General features: G+C 38.5%; 1 long non-coding RNA gene across 1 annotated transcript; it reads left to right on the top strand.

Moving 5' to 3' along the window:
• Positions 1-5: 5 nt before the first annotated feature.
• LOC116449355 lies at positions 6-21,002 on the top strand. The gene is made up of 4 exons (XR_004242354.1): positions 6-5,686; positions 10,309-10,390; positions 14,282-14,326; positions 19,046-21,002. It is a non-coding gene; the product is annotated as an uncharacterized LOC116449355 (long non-coding RNA).
• The last annotated feature ends 514 nt before the right edge of the window (positions 21,003-21,516 follow it).

Below are 21,516 nucleotides of genomic sequence, written 5' to 3'. Positions count from 1 at the left end.
GTGGACGCTGCGCCCGGGCCGGAGCGGCAGCGCCCGCGGGGCTGTGGCGGGGCTGGGTGGCGCTTGGAGCCCTCGGCCCTCGGTTCCATGTTCTCTCGCCACAGGGCAAGGGCGTGCAGCCCCTGAGGTTAACGAGGTCCCCCTCAGCACCGCCTGTTATCGAGGGGTCCCTGTCAGCAGCCCTGTTAATAAAGTTTTCTCTCGGCACCCCGGTTAACGGGGGATCCCCCACAGCACCCGCTGGTATTAACGCGGTTGCTCTCAGTACCCGTTAACGAGGAATCCCCCTCAGAGCCCTCAGCAGCCGCGGCGGGGCCGGCCTGAGGCGGGCGGGGCTCAGGTGGGACGGCTCCTCCCTCATAGCGGGCGGTTCTGGCTCACTCTGAAATGCATTTCTTTTAGTGGTTCCAGCGCTGTCGGAGCTTCTCTGCCGCGTTGAGCAAGAGTAACAGGAGTTGGAATAGTCTGTCAGAGTTGCATAAAAACTAAGTGTCCTTAGTCGCCTTCTGCAGTAATGATAGAAATATGACCAAGTGCAGAGATGATTTAACACTTCTCTCCAAAGGGAACTTTTGCTCCCTGTATTTAATGACAAGTATGTGGCTATGTATTTTCACATTCTGTTCGTGGGAATGTTCAAACCAAAGTCGGGCATTTGTTTTCATTTATTTTATTTTTATAAAAACCTTGCCCTGCAAACAGTGGCTAGCATTCCTTCTCTGGGAGAATAGATGCTTGTAAAATTGGGAGTAACTATATAGCTTTATAGGCAAATTGAATATAATACCTTCTCTCTGTTAGTTTTTAAGCTAAGCTAATAGAGAAAGGATGTTTAATTCTGATATGAAACAGTGGTAAAAATTAATGTAAAAACAGTTTAAAACTTCCTTTGCAACAGCTGTGTTTTCCTAATAATGATGAGGTAAAGTCCTTTGCTAAGAGGGGCATACCAGAAGAGCTTTTTCTGAAGTTGAAATTGTAATACAGTGTCTCTGAGAGTGTAGTTGTCCCCCAGTAAAGAAATTGTTTGCAACTGGCAGGTGTTTATAAATGTTCAATGTTTGTAAATAAACTCTTGCAAACAACTGAAAGCAGTTGTGAAAGAAAAGTATCTGTAACAAGGTGTCTAAAACAAATGTTTATCATTATTGTAAGAGCCGGATAATCTGCAACTCAATAAATGGTGCAATGCAAAAGTGTTAAGAAGATAGTGGTGAATAGTGCGAAATGGGCATAAACACAGACAGTATGCTAAAATAATCCAGGGACACCACTTATATACTTCTTGCTTTCCAAATGACAGAAAAACCCCAAACCCAAGCAACAAAGAAGATGATTAGTGAGTTCTTCGGGTGCTTTTTTTTTTGTGTTTGTTTGGGGCTTTAAAAAGTAAAATAAAGTGTGAGCTACTCTTGGTTTGTTTAGTAACAGTGTTAAATATTTTTTCAATGCTCTAAGATTATATAATTAAAATGCAAATTTTCTCTGTGAACTGTACTTTAAGTGAATGAAACTAAAGAAGTATCCTTTTTAAACTAAGAGTACTGGTGTGTGTGTATTCCTAACCATTTTATTTTTCCAAGAAGGGATGTCCAGGTACCTAACAACGGCAAAATAACCAACCATTGTATAAAATGATACATGAAAATGTCAGTGTTTGTAACTGTCCTTAAAGCACTAACATATGCATTGTTAATTAATTTATTTCCGCATTTGGCTTTTAGATAATGTGACGTTTGTAAGGGAGGGTTAAAAATCAATGGTAGCATTGCATTATCAACCTGATTATCGGCCTGTCCTTGGGTCAGGAACTGAGTAGAGAGGAGGAATGGGAAAAGAGCTCTCCCTGTGCAGCTGCAGTTTGTGGTAGAGTTGGGACAGCAGGTGTGGCATAAGATGTGGTAGAGCCTCATTCCTGGGAATGCCTTGGCTCTGGTGTCCTACTCAGCCCCACCTTTGCCTCCAGCCTGGGGCTGGGAAGTTCAGAGAATCAAGGGGCTCTGCACCTCTGCTTAATGAACAGTAGGAGAGGCTGTTTTGAGAGTCAGCAGCAGAAACACAAACCAGCTGGGTGCCCTTGTGAAGGCGGGTGCTCTGAGCAGAGGTGTGTAAGAGCTAAGTTACCACAAGTGCTGTTTGGAAGCTGGGGAGCTGTGATTATTTGACAATAGGCCAAGGAAATATTTGTGCAATGCCATGAAGAGTAGCATGGACCATACATTAAGATAAGTAATTCAAAAAGACCAGTGTTTTGTTACATTTACATTTTTTAGTGCCTTCTGAACTATCAATGAGATACCTTCTTATTTTAGGTGGTGTATTTTTTTTTATGCTCTGTTCCAGGTATAGATTGATATATTTTGATTCCTTGTGAACTGTGTTTACATACCAATAGCTAACTACCCCTGTCTGAGCAACATGTTACTGTGCTTTAGCAATACTTTCTATTTTTTCATGAAAAGTAAAAAAAACCATGGGTCAGCTATTTTGATAGCATTTTCTATACTGAGGGATGACCTTTTAGTTGAGGTGCAAGAGAGCTGAAAAGTGGTGTGCATAGAGAAATGGTGATACAGCATGAAGAGTGCTTGTCCTCTCTAAAATTTATACGATGTGTGACTGTAGACTTTTTAAGAGAAAATAATTCTGAATTGGAAGCTGAGTAGTTCTGAATTGGCCCTGCCCTGAGGAGGATTTGAATTATACTGATCACATTCAATAGCAGAAATAGAAAAGACACTTTTTCTTTGTGACTGCTCTATAGTTATTTCACATAGTGATTATCATGTTGCACCAGCACACAATTAAAATGGAAACATTCAAAATTTAATTTGGACTCAAATTATTAATAAAAGAGCTGATTGTTATGTAGTATTTGTTTTATGCCCACAAAATTAATACTGTATGTCTTAGAGTGAGAAGGTCTTCTAAACACATTACAAATGTAGAATGTTTATTGCAACATAAACATAAAACCCAGAGGATATTTCACAGGATTCTATTTTTTAACTGCTTCTATAAGAAAAACTTAAATAACTTGGTGGAAGAGCTGATTCTTGGAACTAAATTGTGTTGATTTAATAGCAGAATTTTCAATAGAATTTACCTGTTCAAGTAGCTTCAGTTTTGAATAATTGATTGAAAACCTAAATTTTTTGTGCTCTCGTGCTCCAGATAGAGATATCTTTAACTCAAAGCCCACAATACATGAATATATCTTGTGCAGATTTCAACTGGAAGATACGTTTTGCAAAATCAGCAGCTCTGATCCTGGCATAAAATCAGGTCAAGTACATAAGCACATAATGCTGTGAACTATTTTTTCCCCTGGCTGGGACAGAGACTAGATGTTCTACTAGCAGAATTTGTCTGCAAATTGTTTGTTTATACAATTTCTTGAGATCTGAATAACAAACATGAAGAGGCTTTGGTTCACATTTATTACAGTTAAGAGTTTGAAAGCAAATATATGCTGGAGGAATGCCAAAGGATTGCCTTGTGCTTTTATAATTCTTTAGATAACAACATATCCTTATATACAAAAAGCCATAACTGTCTGTGTTACATATTCTTAACAACAAAGTCTTTGTCTCTCAGTAGAATGAATTGGTGGCCCTCAATTTAAAGTCGTATGAGAGTCTAGAAAGAAACTTCCCCACTCTACGCAGGGTGAATTGTGCTGCATTTAATGTTCGGGCGGAGAAAGAGCAGGTTCGGTACGTGGTGAAAATATCTGAGCTGAGTGAGGAAACACCCGCGGTTCGGGGATGGGGATACTTGGAATGTCCATGGGGTGGCAGCGCACGTGTGAAAGAACGCGACCTGCTTTGTTTAACGGCGCTGTAAATGTTCTGCCGCCTTCGGCAGAGCATATCTGGATCCTCTTTTATAGAAAAATCCTTACTCCACTGCCACTTGACACTTCGTAATGCAGAAACAGCAAATTCTTTCCGGGGCCAGTGTCAGCTACACAGATTTAGGAATCTGTTAGAAGTTTCATGTTAGCAGAGTTTTGGGTAAAGTGGGAGAAATGCTTGTATGTTTACATATCATTATTTTATTGATGGGAATGATTGGGGGGTTCGTTGATTGGGGCTTCTTTTTCTTCCTTTTTTTCTCCACCTCTGCATACTTCCCCCAGTTCGTGGAATACCAGACTTCCTATTTTGTTAGTGGAACCATTGTTTTTTCCTTTGTGTTTTTCCCCCCCCCCCCCATTTTTGTATAAATGAAAAAAAGGTGAACATAAATGAGTGTAATGATGACCTTTTCAACTGTAGCAGGTAGGAAAAATAATGATCATGACATGGGTTAACTGAAAATAAAAATCAAGTCCTCAAACCCATGCAATAAGTTAATGATGAAGCCTGAAATAGAACTGCCCTGCTTACTCTCCTACTTATATAATTTCTTGAGGATATACTTGCATCTGTCAGGAAGAGAAAGCAAAAGCAGGCTCAGACTCTGTCAGTGTTTTGGTTTAAGGCAAATATCCTTTGCCTTGTTGTGCTTTCTGCTAATGCGTGAGAATTTGATTTGTCATGTACCTGATGAGTCTGGATTATGAATGTGTGCACACACAGAGTGCCTACTTTTGCGTGTTTTCCTTCTTTTTTTTTTTTTTTCTGAATTCTTGAAAAATATTTGGTTTTCTGTCTAAGGAAAACTAAAATTTAATACAACAAAATCTGAAGAATTTATGTTCACATTAGGGATTATCCTTTTTCACTACTGTTCCTGTATTTTGAAATCCTCTTTGTGAAGCACACCTACCGATTTCACATGGCTATTTCCACCTCCCAGATTTTATTTTGATACCAGCAATGATGTCATTATGCTGTTGTGGTATCTTTAGAAATGAAAAGGAATGATTAACCAGGGAAATGGATTCGTTAAGACAAGTGGTGTGATGTGAATGTTGCCTTTTTTGCCAGACTGTTAAGCCCACAGACCAGGGAAGTACCTCAGCTGCAGGTGACCATGTGGTGAAACTGGTGTCACAGTCTTCTACTGTGATTTTGGTCCTATCTGCATGCAAAAATTTCCTTGTACTGATTTGTTTAGCATGGTGGTACTAGAAAATCAGGGAGAGATGCTCTAAAGACTGGGAAAAGATAAACATTTGGAGGGGAAAATGTCATCTCAGAATGTTGAAGAATGGTTTGAAGGCCAGACATTATCATATCTAAGTAAACCTGGTCTCCTTCAAAAGGTTTTACATTGAATGTGTTCTCTGGAGCCTGTTAGGGCATACGGTGTGTTTCTGTTATCTGTAAAAGCCGTCTTAATTGTTTGGCATAGGTTAGACTGTCTGTTTTTGGTGATAGCTTGGTTGTGAATACACTCAAAAGAGGGGAAAAAAGCTTTAGCTCACTGATGCTGTGGAGCTGCTTGTAGATAACTGTAACATTCTTATCAGCCAGCTGGTCGGAGAGGTATGGGCTGTTTGACTGAGGAAACTCCTATGTGAAAAGTGGGAAAGGAAGCAGGGAGCACTTGCATTCCAACAAGGTGCTACTGTTTGTCATTTATCTTTATTTTTGTGTCTGAGGTGACTACAACACAAAATATGTAATGAATCCTCTGGTCTCACTGATGGGATATACCCTGAAAATATGTGCAGCTGGGATATCCCAGTGCTGTTTCCTGCTGGATATGCATGGATTGCATCTACACTGATGACTGAGTGAGTAGAAGTGTTTCTTCTTGATTCATATTTGCTTTTCTGTGTGTTTGGAGCTTTGTGTCTGCATTTGGAGCCTTTTAATGTGCACTTGAACATGCCATTGCTGTGCCAGGAGTGGATTCCCCCTGATGAAGCAAGGTTGAGACTGCACAGCAGCTGGAACTCTCCTGCAGCTTGGGCACGGCATGATCAGCTCTGTTCCTGTGCTGTGCACACTGAGGACTGGCAGCTGGCAAAGATATCACGTGGATGAACACTTCTGGAATCAGCAGATTTCAGCAAATGAAACCTTGTTTTTTCCCCTCTTTGCAGCAGTAATGGCCAGCAGTTTCCTTGTCAGTAGAAACTGTATAAAACTGTATATGACAAGATTAACATAAATTTTAAGAATTTCACTTACTGCATTGGAAAGGGCAATGCAAATAAGGTGACAAATTGAACAAGGCCCTAGATGTTGCTAGAGGCATCTCTGGTACTCGATACACCCTTTTAGCTGTTAAACTTTCTTTATCTGCTTCAAACTTAACAGCCAAGGTAAAAATAGCACCTAGGGTACTTCACAGAAGTAGGTGGGTGAAGCCAATTCCATAATCTATTTGGTGAATAAAATGGTGATGTGATACCTGGAACATTGTTCTGAAGAGCTTTTATGGTTCTGTTGGGTTATTAATATCAATTTTTTTGGCTTCTGAAGATTTGTTACTTTAATGAAATGTGTTTGTGCAATCAAAACACCTTTGAATGGCTGAAAAGAGAGTAAGTGTTTAAAAAGCATGTGGTTGTTGAAGGTGGGATGTACTCACACTGGAAAAGCTCATGCAGGACTGTATCCCATATGAGGGACCCCAGGCTGGAGGAGGGAAAAGGCTCTTCTCCCTTGGTAGCGGCAGGAACAACCTGTGATGAACTGACCGTAAGCCCCATTCCCTGGCTCCCTGTGCTGCTGGTGGGAGGAGGTAGAGCTTGGGAAAGAGGGAGGAGTGGGAGAAAGGTAGTTTTAAGATTTATGTTGCTTCTCATTATCCTACTCTGATTTTGTAAGCAATAAATTCAATTAATATCCCCAATTTGAGTCTGTTTTGCCTCTGATGGTATTGGATGAGTGATCTCTCTCCTGGACCTTATCTCAAACCATGAACCTTTCATTATATTTTCTCTCCCCAGTTGTGAAGGGGAGTGATAAAGTGGCTTTGCTGGATGCCTGGTGTCCAACCCATCGTCCAGAGTTAATTAGAGAAGTGTTATGTAATATCTGGTTGGGGAACACATATCTGCTCCCAGGTTTAGCTTTTGTGTGAAAATCACATTTGCTTCTATTGTTATCATATGATAGAGGACTCTAAAGATTCTGATTTTAAAATACAGTTGGCACTCTTTGTTATCCTATTTACTGCATTTTTTTCTCATTTAATGCCATCCATTGCATTATACCTCATAATCTAGAACATAATGTACATGGGTTCTGTGTTATCAGAGGCAGAACTAACTCCCAGTAAGAAATTGAATATGAACTTGAATATTTTTGTTCATTTTCATCAGACCGGATGACAAAACCATGGTTTCAGTTCTGTACAGTCATATTGTCATGACTTTAAATGTTCTTTCTTTTATGCCTGACTTAAATGGGTTTTTAATTCAGAAGGAACAAATTCAGAGGAATTCCCAGTAACTTCTTTATATTGAAAATTAATTGCAATTGAATTATCATGTGTTTCATGCTTAGGGAAGCAGAAAAGCCTACCTGTAAAGAATTCTGAAGTGCTAATTTTATTCATCAGTAACTGTGGTAAAAATTAAAGTTCTCCAGCAATCCACTCAGCGTGAAGCTGAGCTTTAATGGTAGAGAAAAAGAATGCAAGTCAGACTGAGTAATGACATGATAAAATTTCTTGTTGAGTTCTTCCATAAAGTAATATGTTGAATTCTAATTACTGCATCCCCCCCCAAAAAAAAAAAAAAAAAGACATTATAGCATTATTGAGGAAGGTTGTAAAAGTTGATTTCTTTAGAAGCAAAGTCAGTAATAGATAGGTAGTATCTGGAAGTTGAGATATATAAACGTGTAAATGGATTAAGCAGCGGAAAGTTTTTCCTTTTTTTTGGTAACAAAGACATGTGATGACAGTGAAAACTAGTGAGTGATAACAGATATGTTTATGGTGTCTTGACAGAACAGCACTTCCATGTGGAAGGAGGTCATTCTTTCCACAACAAAAACCCACCAAACCCCACAAAATCAGCATAGTAAAACTGTTTTTCTTGAAAAAGGCTTTGGAATCAAGCATTTTAGATTTTGTGCCTTCATACTGGGATTCTTAAATTCTAGGCTACTGTCAAAATTAAATTTCTTTTTGGAAGAAGTGGAGGTGAGTTTAAGGAATGACATCTTTTCTTTAGGCTTTGTATTCCTTCAATCTTCTTGCCCTTGGACAAAAAAAATTAATATGTGAGAATCAAAAGGAGTTGGATGCTTTTGACTAAGAGAAGTGTTTAAATTTGTGCTTTCAAACCAGTCAGGGATATAAGCAATCACCTTTGAGTCTCCAAGCAGTAGGAATTAAGCCGAGCTGTTTGACTAAGTAGCTTATTCTCCTATTTATCTCAACTGGTATCTCTCGTGATTTTCTTTGAACTGCTTGACAGCAGGTACTGGAAAGAGCTGTAGCAAAGCATTTGATGCCTGGAACTCCTTTCAGAAGCTTTCCAGCCATCATTGCTGCCTCCTGCTTACCCTACTGCTGTGGATCTGCAGATTTTCTATGGATACTAGAAGCAGTCACTGGGCTGCAAGATTTGCTTCTCTCCCTCTGTGTTACAGCTTCATGTCTCATAATTTACAGAAGTTTCTACACATTGTCCTGGCAGTGTTTGTCTGGACCCATTTCTAAGGCAAGATAATCCTGTCCTGCACTATCCCATTGTGTGACATGGTCTTGCAGAGAACCAGTGAGCACCAGTTCATTGTGAGGATGAAGTCAGGCACCAGCATGAAAACACAAGGATTTTAACAAGCAGGTCTCATGGCTGGTTTCTTTATGAACGATATACCCCAATCCATCTTCCTGCAGCCTGGTTGCTTTGGCAGCATTTATCTCCTAAAGCTCTCTAAGTGATGTTGGATATCATTCGTGTAATGCTTCAGGTGGGTGTGACTCGTGGAGAAGGTGCTTCTGGGCATTTCCCACCTGCACCTTAAACCTGTAGGCCAGGGTTTGCTGCTGACCCAGCACACCACCCACGCCTTTCCTGACACGTAGCAGGGGACAAGGGCTTGGTGTCTGGCTGTTCAGGTGGCTCCCAGAGGAAAGGACAAGGATGCCAGGCTTGAGGCAACTGCTTTTGTTTGTCATGCAGAAAACCTGCAGGTGTGTGGCAGCAAGGTAAGCAGGAGATGGTTGGTGATGAAGTTCTGTATTTTCTTGGCTCTTTTCTTCTCTTGAAGACCCATTCTGCACCCTTTAAAACTTTCATAATTTTAAGTCATTAAGGAGAAAGAAAGTATAAAGATTGTTTTTTCTGGGCTGATACTTTCACCCTGTAACCTAATCCTTTGTGTTACAAGACTTTCTTCCTGGCTGTTAGCCGGGTACACGTATCACTGTAGCCTTAATCAAAGAAATGACAACTAAAATGGTGTGAGAGAAGCTTCCAAAGAATTGAACTCACAGTAGATTACAATGCTTTATTAGGCTAATAGATTTTAGAAAGTGCTTGTTTCCAGATTTCCCTCTTGAAGCTGTTCAAAACATGCTCCTGAGAGCAAGCTGGAAAACAAAATCAATAGAGAGTAGTTTTAGCTATCACTTGCTTTTCTGCTGCAATGTGACTGATCCCATCAGAGTTCACTCGTTTAATGCTGAGCGGCAGAATCCAGGTTCTGGAACCATGAGCTATATTTTGTCAGGTTGCTTTCTTTTGTCAATTACAGCTGTTTTGAAGACACAGAAACTTCACTAATAGCCCAAAGTTCCTTCTGTTTCTTTTTCCATGCATGGAAATCTGACACTGTTGCCTTCAGATTTCAGCTCTGTTTCATTGCTTGACAGCATCATGTGTTGATTTTGAGATTTTTTTTTTCCTCTCCAGGCCTATTTTCTAAATCTCTTTTTCAGATGACACCTGACTACACAAATAAACTTTTTTTAAAATAAAAAATTAATAGTAGCTTATGCAATCTATGCTTTTGCATGGAAATGGCATAATTGGACAGTAAGTTACCTAATTTGCATAGAAGTCACAGATTCCTTATAAATTACTGGAAGCATATGTCCTTTGGGAATAAAAATGTAGAGAAAATTTCTGGGTGTTTTCTTACCAGCAATATAAAATGTGGGCATCTCTTCTGATGGGTAAATTGCTTCTATGGTTCTGTATCTTCTTTGAACCTTTGCTTCAGCAGTTTCTGGTCCATTTACAAATGCTGCCGTGATAACATAACCAGTGTGTGAATATTTCCAGTGTTTGGGTACCCAGAAATCAATGTGTCTGCAAAGTGATTAAGCACAGCGGAGTAATTTATTACTAAACTTATACAAGAGAAAAACTGGAAGACAACTTGTTCCTTTTAGTCTTTGAAGCCATTATTTGAATCTCTTAATGTTAATATATCTTTTTTTTTCTAGTCATTCTTTCTTTTGGATGGACTTGAGGCAGCTCTTAACACTTTTACAGACAGAAGTGGGAACAGCGTATGAACTTGAAGATGTGAGTGCCTTTCAAGATCTGAGTTTTTGATCACAGCATTCTTCACTCCCTTTCCATTAACTTTCTAATTAGGTTTACATTGCAATTTTCATTATTGCTATCACTGAAATACCTATAGTCAGCTCAAGCTGTGTATAAAATAAAGAGAATATTTAATTACACTGCATATTTCATTTTAAGCATGAAACTGAATAAACTTGATACTTCTGGCAAAATCAGTTTCCTTAATAAGAATAATCAATTACATTTTCCTTTCTGCCACACGGCCAGACATGCAGAGTGATTCTTTCCACCTGGCTTCCTCATGTCATTTGAAAAGCCAGAATTAAAAGGGACAGAACAGGGATTGCAGCCCTCTCCATTCCATTACATAAATTTTCCCTCTGTGCAGCTGGTACACTGAAAACAAATCTGCTTCAGAATAGACTCAGTAGATCTTAACTGTGAGAACTGTTCTCTCTTAACTGTGAGAACAAAAGGACTTTAATTCTATAGTGTGATTTTTGTCCTAGAGAATTAGTATTAATGGTATTGTGGGGATTCATAATCACCTCTGTACATCAATGTAAAATACACCTTTGTCTTTCTGTAAGTTTGGTTGTTGTTTTTCCCCTCCCTCTTGCTGCCCTCCCTGAAACTGCCATCTCCTTTGCAATATTGAATCTGAAGTAAGAGAGACCCTGAAAATTATGCACTTGCCCTCATCTCAGCAATTAATTCCTTCAGTATTTTATGGCATCTATACAGCCACTGGTAAGTTCAAAATAGTTGGGATAAGCAGAAATTAGAGGAAGTATATAAATAAGCAATTAAATATAGAAACAAGGGGGAAAGTGTTTTCTCTGCAGGTGGGTTTTTATGTGTGTGCTGCAGCTACTTGTCTCCTCACTGGTGAGAAAACTCAGGTCATCTTCAGAAGTCTGAAGACCTCCCTAGGAGGGAAATGTAACACTGTGTTGTGGCTTCTACCAACTAGAACAAAGCAAAAGTATCTCTCTCTAGGCTCAAGAGGTTACTACATGTGTTCTATAGAAAGAGTTTTCACAACCTGTATTCTGAAGCCAGTTCAATTTTACTAATTCTTAATTCTTCATGCATGGTCTTTACAGAGCCTCTTAAGCTTGATTGGTCCTTTATCAGAATTTATTTTATTTGAAATCATCAGGGTCTTGGAGGTTCTAGGCCTGCTGTGACTCAGCAAAATTCCTACAGATTGTTGCTAATTTTTTTTGCAGGAGCTTTCCTATTCTTTGCATATTGATACACTGTGCTCATCTCTCATATAACTAGTGCAGCATTTTGTTGTAAAATGTTGTTGTAAATCACTTTTATGTTTTAAAATGTCTTTGCAAGGTGGTGGAATGACTTAGCAGAAAGTATTGCAGTTGCTGACAGCAGATTCTTTCCCTTAAGAGATAATGCTTGCAAAAAAAAAAAAAAAATACTGTAAGCAGAAAAAAAGTCTGGAAGTCTCATTGTCCACTTTGGTTCCATGACCTTGGATGTAATTAGAAGACTTCCTAGCTTTGTTGCTCAAGCAGTGTGTAGATAGTCCTATACACAAAATTGGTTTTATGAAAGAGGAAAAATTATCCAGTCTAGGTGCTTGAAATGAAAGGTAATTAAACTGATTTTCTTTTCCTAAGAAATTTTTATTAAAAATTGACCTCTCTGAGATCTGAACAAATACAGACTCTTACTTTTTTATGTTAGTTCCATCTAGTAAGGAAAAAAGAAAATCAGGTTTTTGGTTGGTTTTTTTTCCCCTGAAAACCTTTATCTAATTAAAAAGGTATGAGTATTGCCCTTATTCTACAAGGTTATTTGATTAATTATATTATCTATTTCACTAGTGAGTATAGTCCTTAGACATATTTCAATGAAAATAGGACTTTTTAATCTGACTGTATTCATTGTATCATGGGAAATCCTATTCCAATTATTTCTCTTTCTCTTTTGTCAATGATCCTGTTTTAAATATCTGATGTCTGTGATAGCAGTTATGTGAATTCTGATCTTTGTAACACATATCCTGTTTTACATATCTTTATTTTATTATTGTTAACCAAATCAGACCCAAGTGCCATCAGCCATGATATGTTTTGTAGCATTCTGACTTAGTTCATGTCCTTCTTGCCATGTTTGTCTTTTCTATTGATTGCACAGAAGTGAAGAACACAGTGTGACAGTGCTGTTTATTTATTTATTTATTTATTTTTTCTTTAGTCTACTCATTATTTGTTTCTGGACCTCTGGAGGAATTATGGGAACTCTCATGTGTTGCTAGCCAGTTGTGAGGGAGGAATGTCCGAGGGTTGATGAATTCACTGATGTATTGAGATTGATGCTGTAGGAAGAGGAGCCCCCCAGACCAGCACAGACTGTTCAGGTGGCTGTGAGCAGCATGAGGCTGCTGTGGCACTTGGACTGCTCTAGGACCACAGTGCAGCTACTCTTAACCACCTTGAAACTTCACATAAAAAAGGCTCTGCAACTTCCCAGACTCCTGACCATGGCAGACCTGAGGTTACTTTTGGAGGAATGGCTGCTGGTGTTTTCTGACAAATCTAGTTCCTTCCTGGCAACTTTTTTTAAGAAAGGGAAGAGTACACATACTTAAAGCTGAGTGCCAATCATCTTAGGGCAGCAGCAGCAGATGACATTCTCTCTCCTCTTCTCACCATTTTATCCTCAAACTGGTAATAGACTTTGACAAGCACTGCTGTGGTTAAGTAAAGAGACAGATTGCCTTGTTAGAGGTACTTCACAGAGTAGGAAAAAAATACTTTGAGGACTGCTTAGATTAATAATTCATAGTTAGCTGATGTAGCAGGACAAACAAAGTACACTCAAAGTTCCAGTTACCTGGAGATCATGAATGTCACTGCATCCTTAACATAATGGACAAGATGCTGCTTCAGGAGTTCCAGGGACAATGTATTCATTGCTCTCCACTTTGTCTAATGTAACAATTAATGTGATTAAGCTAGCGCCAAATCTGTTTTAAATACTATTGCGCTGGGTCATTAACTTTAACACTGTCATCATGTTCTCCCTAGTGCCTTTGCCTTATTTAGGGAAGGTACTAATGCTTAGCATTCACTTGAATCAAGAACATATTCATGCTTCTCTAGTTCTCAAGATATTACTCATTGTTCGTGTATTGGGAATTACATTGGACTAATAGGGCAAAAAATTCAGCCCTATATCCCTTAGCTACTTGAAACTCCCACTGGCATAATAACTAGTATCTTTATACCCATACTTTGCAAAACTATTGGTGTTTAGCCAGTTGTATGTGTTGTTTTTACGTTGATGGATGCTCTGTTAGGAAACCTGCCTAGAATAAAAGAAAACTGGAGCTGTTCATAGGTCCTATAAAGGACATGATGCAGTCTAGTTCAGAAGAATTACTAGGTAATTCTCAAGCAGTTCCTTTTATTCAAAAGATCTATCAAGCCATGCTGGATTTTCTAGTGAGCACTATTGGGATTGGCTGCACCCTGCTACAAGGGGTGCCTGAAGATGTGGGTAGTAGGTCTAGACACCAGTGAAATGGTTTTTAGAAATAACTTAGATAGTGGCACAAACTACATATGAAATTTGTTGAGTTTGGAAAATTGACTTGTGTTTAAAAGAGTCCCAATGATCAGAATGAAGAAATTCATCCTGCAGAGACCTGGGAGAAGGTTCTGGTGTCAGTTACACAGCCACGAACCCACAGAAACACTCAGGTAGCAGTTGGTGCAGGTGGCTTCTAGTTTTTGTCTGAAATCCCTCATATACTTGAAACAATGAAGTGATTTTATGTCACATATAACAGTATTTCTGTGCTAGAAACTTATTGTAACAAAAGGAGAAAAAAGAATGCATTGACTTTTTTTATTACAGGTATCAGTCTGTCACTGCTCTCATTGTTCATATGTGGGAACAAGGGTAAGAAAAACGTCTAAAATAAATCCTTACTTTACAATTTGCATGGATTTGATTTTAGGAGAATGAGTCCTTGGCCTTGAGCTTAAAGTGAAGAGGAAATGCACTCATGTGGGACTATGTCTGAAAAAATTCCTAGGGAAGCCTTAAGTAAGCACATTTATCTGCTAGTGGTTTGCAGACATGCTCTTCAAATGTTTGTGTTGCTTTAGTTGGGAGAGTTTTAAAAGTAGTCAGATATTAAATTGAAAACATGTTGGGTTCACCCACCATGATATGTGAAAGTCTGTTAGGAACCAGTGTGGAAATTGATCTGTGAACTCAGTTCCAGTAAGATTAGAATGCATTCACAACATAGGGTGCACTGTTCCACGTGTAGAAAAGCATGTAGCTGTCCAAGGGCTTGTATATCTAGGAACAGCCACTGAATCAAGGTAACCTTATTCCGTAAAGTTAAGACCTCCATAAGCGAGATTTGTACCATGTTAAATACAAGAGGGGCTCCCATCGAAGTATAAATATGAAAATATTTTTTTTTACATTTTTGACTACTTTTCAAAGATGTGTAACCTTCTCTGAAGCTCATAAAGCACTCAGAGATGTCTTTCTGGAGCAGGCAAAGCTGTATTTTTATGTACCAATCCATATGAACATCTACATGTCCATAATTATGCTTGCTTTTAACCTCTTCCTTGATGATTTTTTTCTTCTGAGTTCTTGTAGTTTTCAAAACAATTCTATGCTTTGCAGTTTGACCTGAAAGGTCAGAATTAAATGTATACAACCCTGTTCCTATAGAGCTGGTGCAGAATGTAGTGGATTTCATCTCCTTTGTATACAGCAGGAGCCATGTTGTGTTAATTAACTCTTTTCATAGCTGCATCATTTCCTAAAAAAAATTTTGGAGAACTGATTGTGGCTGTGGATAGAAGCTAACTTCTTCACTTTCAGCCCTGGTTCATACCATAAACTGAATTACCTCTAATAGCTGTTCTGCTGCAAAATTGTTTTTTTTTTTTTGTCTCGGCAGCCTTTGAAAGCATATGTCTGCAGCACTTTGTGTCTTGAAATAAACTGAGGGAACTTTCACACTACGGTAGAATCATCTGACTTGATAAGTACCAAGGAAGATGGAGTTTTTCTTGTGCACTAGCCAGATGGATTCCACAGATTCCATATTGCACACTCTGATCCATAGTCTTTGCAATAGTTAGTTTCTAATGTACATTTGAGCTTCAGTGTTTAATTTGTGATGACCTTCACTTCATTAGTTAATGATTTTAAAGTGTGTAATCCACTAGCTGTTGTTTTTTTTTCATTCAGTAGCCATGTACTTCAAGAAATTGCTTCCCAATAGATTCTCTTAGTGTTTTATGTTTTTAGAGGGAGGGTGGATGGGAGGACAATTTCTTCCTTCTTGGATATTTTCAAACTTCTTTAAAAAATTGGGATTGAGAGTATATAATGCCTAAGAAAATTTCCTTTTAATGACCTAGTCCACTTCCTTGTGAGAAAATTGGACCTTCTCTGTGCAAAATCCTACAGAGAATATATTTTTGGGTAGAGTAGGTATACCTGCACTTCTATCCTTTGCATCTTCTTCAAATTCTGATTGTTTTGTCTATTTTTGAAATGATAAAACACAGTGAATGTTTTTGGACATTCCATTTTCCAGGTACTTGGGAAAATATGTGCCTATTTATCAGACGCTCTAGGTGTGTATTGCTCCTGCACAGTTCCCACAGGATTTGCTTTTTCTGTGGGAACTAACTCAACCTCAAACTCTTATTATGGCATGTGCCTGTCAGGAGTAACTTAGGGGGCAGGTGGGAGGTGAGAAGATACTTCTGTAAATAAAGGACCCTGTGAAATCCTCACCTGAGAGAAAAGAAAGTCTCGTGTGAAGGTAGCATGGGATTTGTTTATGGATGAAAAGATGGGAATTGTTTCATAATGTACCCAAGATAAAGTGGTAGCAGCCTGTTTTGTCTGCATCCCAAAGGACTTGTGGCACATTAAATCAGTTCAGGGAAGTAAGAGGGAACCCAAGAGCTTTAGGTGTTATTTCATGTAGGCTCATGTAAAAAAAATTCCAAATTTTGTGTGTGTATTTTTTCCATATATGATGAGCTCATTAGCTCCTCAGAGAACACAGAGCTATCTGAGGATAAGAAATGTTAGGCCCCAGACTAGTGAAAAATAATTTCCAGGATGAATTTTTCAAACCTTTCAGATGAAAGTCATGCAAAATTAAAAATAAAAAATTGCATTTCAAGGTTTAGAGATTATTGCAATGAGATGAGTATACAAAAACATGCATAAATTATGCCTGCTAGATGAAGCCTTTTAAGTTATAATTCTTACTAGTGTTGCATTCAGTATTTGTAATATAGAATTTAAGGAATTCTGCCTGATGCCTGTATTTAAGGTGGCATCATTTATAAGCAGAATAAAATGCTCAGTGTTTCATATTAACAACAAGTAAAAGATCTGCCATAAAAGGGGATGAAAGAGATATAATGTCTAAATTCTAGTCATTGGCCCTCCATTGGGAAGACCATCTCTCCTTAGGGAATTTGCTTAGTTCATAGCAATTGCCATCACTTTGAACTGCATTTTGACTTTGGTACAAAATATACTGGGCTCTTTGGAGCTTAGTGACCATGTCATGTAAAACCTGCACTCAGTAAATGGCATGCAAGAACAGTATAAATATCAGTGTATATGTACAGATAGCTAACACATAATTACCAGTAAGCTGTCATCATGAATAGAAAATTATGGTGATTACGAGAACAGAAAATAACTACCTTTCTGCCTCTCTTTTTAATACTGGTACATATTCTCATGTGAAAACCACAAGTTCTTTTCCGGGTCAATTTTGCCTGTGCTGTTCCTTTTTGTGAAAATCTTGAGATAAAGCATTCTGTAAAATGGAGATTTTTCAAGCCCTCATGGACAATCCATATTTGACATTTTCCAGCAAGTTAATCTCCTTTGCAAAGCAAATTCATTATTGATCAGATAGTTTTAGGCATAACACACTGTAAAGCCAGTGCAGAATCTACAATAGATTTCCAGCAAATTAGCAAGAGTGGGGTAGCATGAAACAAATCAAGTACACCTTGTGATAGTTTGTTGCTTTTCCAAAGAAGAAATAGATTTTTTCATGCAGTAATGGAAAATTCTCCCATAGCATGGCTTGTTTAGCATGTGTTTCCAGAGGGTATCCTTGCAGATAATGGACTTTTGTTTGCCCCTCCTTGGGACTTCAGAATTTTGCAGAGCAACAAAATTTGATTGCCATGTTCTCAGTGCATCCTTGAAAAGTCCATGATAGAAGCAATATTAAAACTGTCAAAAGACCTAAGTAAACAAAACCCACAAGTGTTAAAAGGCAAAGTATGTGTTTGTGTAAGTGATACTGAACTTCAAGATTACATCTGCAGAAGATCCTGCTGCTTGTGGGCTATAATGCAGAATAACAATTACAGAAAAATTGCAGAGTGGTCAGTAAGGCAAAATCATCAGCCCTCAGGGTTATTTGAACAGGGCTGTTGTATTGATGCTGTTTCATGGGGGCATTTAGATGTAATGTGAGGCACTTATGGATGTTGGATATGCATTACAAACATGAATATCCTTTTTCTTATCTTCTCTGAAATGACCTTTCACACTAACCTATGCTCATGTCTTTCTGCTAAAAGGATTTGCAGCTTGCACAGCTCTGTATTTCAGACTGTGGTTAATGCATATACATTTGCTGCTTGTGCAGGTGCAGTTCCTAATCTCAAGGACGGTGATCCAGTTATGTGCTAAATGTGCAGGTCGGCTGTGGCCTCACTTATCCAACTGAGGCCTGGCAGATTCTGTACAACAGGTTTTCATTGCAGGGATCATCTCCACATTACTGATAGAAAATTTGTGTGTGGCACACGCTGTAATAGTTCCATTATAACATGCACTGCAGAAGGAACTCCAATCAGTTTCAGGTTTTTGGCACAGAAGAGCTGCAGAGCTGTATGTGGTTCTCACCATGGAATTAGTCTGTGGAGCCCTTCTACTGTATTGTAGAGTCTATCTGAATTCAAAAGGTGGCCATGCAATTTTGTGAAAGTAAAATTCTTGAAGGATGGGGAAGCACAAATATATCAGCTCTGGGTCAAGAAGTCTGAGCTGCAAGCTGGTGAAGGTTGTGAGAATATACTTTAGTGCTATCATTCCAAGTTGTTTTCCTTTTTTTTTTTTTTCCTTTACATTCACTCTTGGGTGTCTGTTGGAGCTGGAGTACTGAATTGGCTGGCTGGCTTAATGCAGAAATACTTATAAGTTCTTAAAATCTTTAAGGATTTTTTCACTAGAAAAATGACAATTATTTAGCAACAATGTCTTTTTGTAAGTCTTAAGGGTGCTTCTGCCCTTCTCAGTTTGGGGGAGTTGGTGATAGCCTCCAAACTGAGGTTAAATATGTTTGTATCTTCTTGAACCTAAATCTCTTTGTTGCTGTTTCCCTGATGGCTGTGCCTTCTAGGCTTCTACCAGCAAGCTTAGGCTACCTGATTTAAACTGATGTTCCCCTGTTTTTAAGGTGGTCAGTGGTGTCTGAGTTACTACCCTGGTGTGGAGTGGGAAGTAATGTGAATAATTCACTTTATTATGTAGAAAAGCCAAGTAGTTGTAATACAGATGGAATTCAGTATCATTCCATCTCCTTCCCTATAGGTGCTTGGACTTGTCTCAGCATATTGCCTGGTTTCATCAGAGTAACAAATCCAAAAAACTGTCAAGTCCCCATTATCACCATGTCTTTGGCACATGAGGTAGATTTTAAGTAGGTGATTCATGAGAATACGTTGTTGGAAAGGGCTGTGCTGAAATGTGTGTGACAGATGTCAAAGAAATATTGCTGATATATTTTAAGTGCTGCTCCCAATTGAGGCATTCCTGAAAGTGTAAATATCCTATAGCAACAAGGAAAAAATCCTTTTGTACTCATCAGGAAGTGCTTTGTATATGGTTTTCTGGAGCCAGGCTGAACATTTATGATGCTGACAATAGACAGATATAGAATAACAATATTAAAGTCCTCCTTCAGGCCAGAATTCTGGGACACACAGCTGTGCTCCCATGCTACTTTCCAGCTTTTGTGTAAAGGTGATTTCCTTTTCACTGCCTTTTGTCATTTCTCAGTGCTATAAATGGAACACTGATTTTTCAGCTTGCAAAAAAGTTTGTGTAAAATGCACAAAAATTCACAAGTGCCTTGTAAATGCCAGTTATAATAGCAAATATCTGAGTATGTCAACCAAATTTCCTTGTGTATATGTGTGTGAGTAGGACCAGCTTGGGAAAGTTATTCAGATGGAAAAGTTGCCACACATGCAAGACTGTTTAAACCATATAAATAACTAGTTACTTGTCATGCGCGTTGAAGTATCACTGATGGAGAGTCTTAAAAATTAAGACAAAATTAAAAAATAAAGGCCCAACTCTCCAAATAGTTTAGAAACTCCAGACAGGATAAGAGGATAACTTGGGGTAAAATCAGTCCACCTAGATGAGAGTGAAGGGGAGTGCATGCCAAGCTTAGGGCAAGGACCTTCTTGCACTTGTGGCTGCTCTCTAAGGACCATGAGAGGAAAAAGCTGAAATTAATCGGTTTTACCAGAAAGATGAGAATGGCTGTGAGACCACAACTGTTGGCAAGGGTGTTCCCAGGAAATCTAACAGTACCTAAGGAAAGAGGCACTAAAAGGGAAAGAGCCACCAAAACTCTTCCAAGATTTTGTGACTCCATGAACTGAGCCTGTTCAGCTTCTGTTTTTATTGGAAGATATCCTCGCAAGGTAACAGATCTGAAATTTCCTTATAATTAACAATATTTACCAATCATTATGGCTGTAAATGACACTGAAATTAAACTTTGTTTTGGTTTTCTGAGTCCAATAAAATTGCTGTTTATTTTGTTTTTTGCACTGCAAAGTATCAAGGGAGTTTAGTGGACTGAAATAGAAAACAGTACTTACAACTGCAGTGATACCAAGGAGCAAATATGAGTAAAGATATGTTAAAGTGAAAATAAACATAATAACCAGATACTAAAAAAAAAAAATTAATAGATATACAGTTAAATCACAATTTAAATTTTAAAAAGTATTTTTCCTGATCATAATTTATGTTAACTTAATATCTTTATTCTGTGCTACAGAATCAAGTTTGTTTCAGGACAACAAGCAAATGAAAAGTCTCTGTACATAAGGTGTGTTAGTCCCCTTCCTAAAGCACAGGGAAATCAGAAAGGTGGCTTTGTCATCTGAAATTTTCCTCTTCTGCACAAAATTATAAATGATATAAAGAAATGTATGCCTTAAGGAATATATGCATAAGGAACTTAAGCATATAACAACATCAGAATCAATGATTTCTGCCTAGAGAAGTGACCTTTCCTACAGCAGCCAGTGTTCTGTTTTATAAATATTTGATGAAGCGCTTTGGATAGGGCTTGTTGTTAACAAAGGAGATAAGTGGGTGTAAGTGTGCTGTGCTCGCCGCGGGCTCGCTGGGCAATGCTGTCCTTACCAGCTGCTGGACCTTCTAAGAGGCTGTGTGAGGCTGTGAATTTGGCTTACACACCTTGCTGTTGCAGTAAAATAACAATTAAAATATATATGTGTGCCTATGTGTGTGTCTATTTCTATTCAAAAGAATAATTCCTGCTTTGTGTCTGATTCCATAATGACGGAGTTAAAAATCCATTTCTGTGTTTTCATCCAGTATAGGCCATGCTCCAAGACATGGCCACAGAAATTGTCTTTCCTCTTGGTTTCTGTCTGCAAGTTCAAATGAATTCCATGATGTGATACTGTCAGCTAGTTTTGTGCTTTCATGTGTTTGCTCAAAAAGAAGAGCACTTTTGATGTTGTTCTACTTATGTCTCATCAAAGGTTTTGTAGCAGCTGCATTTCATGGTTCTCTGCAAAACCACCTGGAAAACATCCATCGTCTGAAAGTGATATTCTTAAGAGTGCCTTGCAGACTCAGAATTGCAGGTTGCTGAATGCTGCTAAATTGAAAACGACCCTATTTAAAAGGAAATGGATGCCGTCAATCCTTTAAGAATATCAAAAGCTACAGTACAAACAGCTCACAAAATGTAATGGGTGTCTAGAGATCCAGCTGTAAAGCTGCAGCGT

This window comes from Corvus moneduloides, chromosome 11 (assembly GCF_009650955.1).
Source record: "Corvus moneduloides isolate bCorMon1 chromosome 11, bCorMon1.pri, whole genome shotgun sequence".
NCBI classification, from domain to species: Eukaryota; Metazoa; Chordata; class Aves; order Passeriformes; family Corvidae; genus Corvus; species Corvus moneduloides.
The sequence above is the reverse complement of the archived record's forward strand: the minus strand, read 5'-3'. Positions and strand labels throughout refer to the sequence as shown.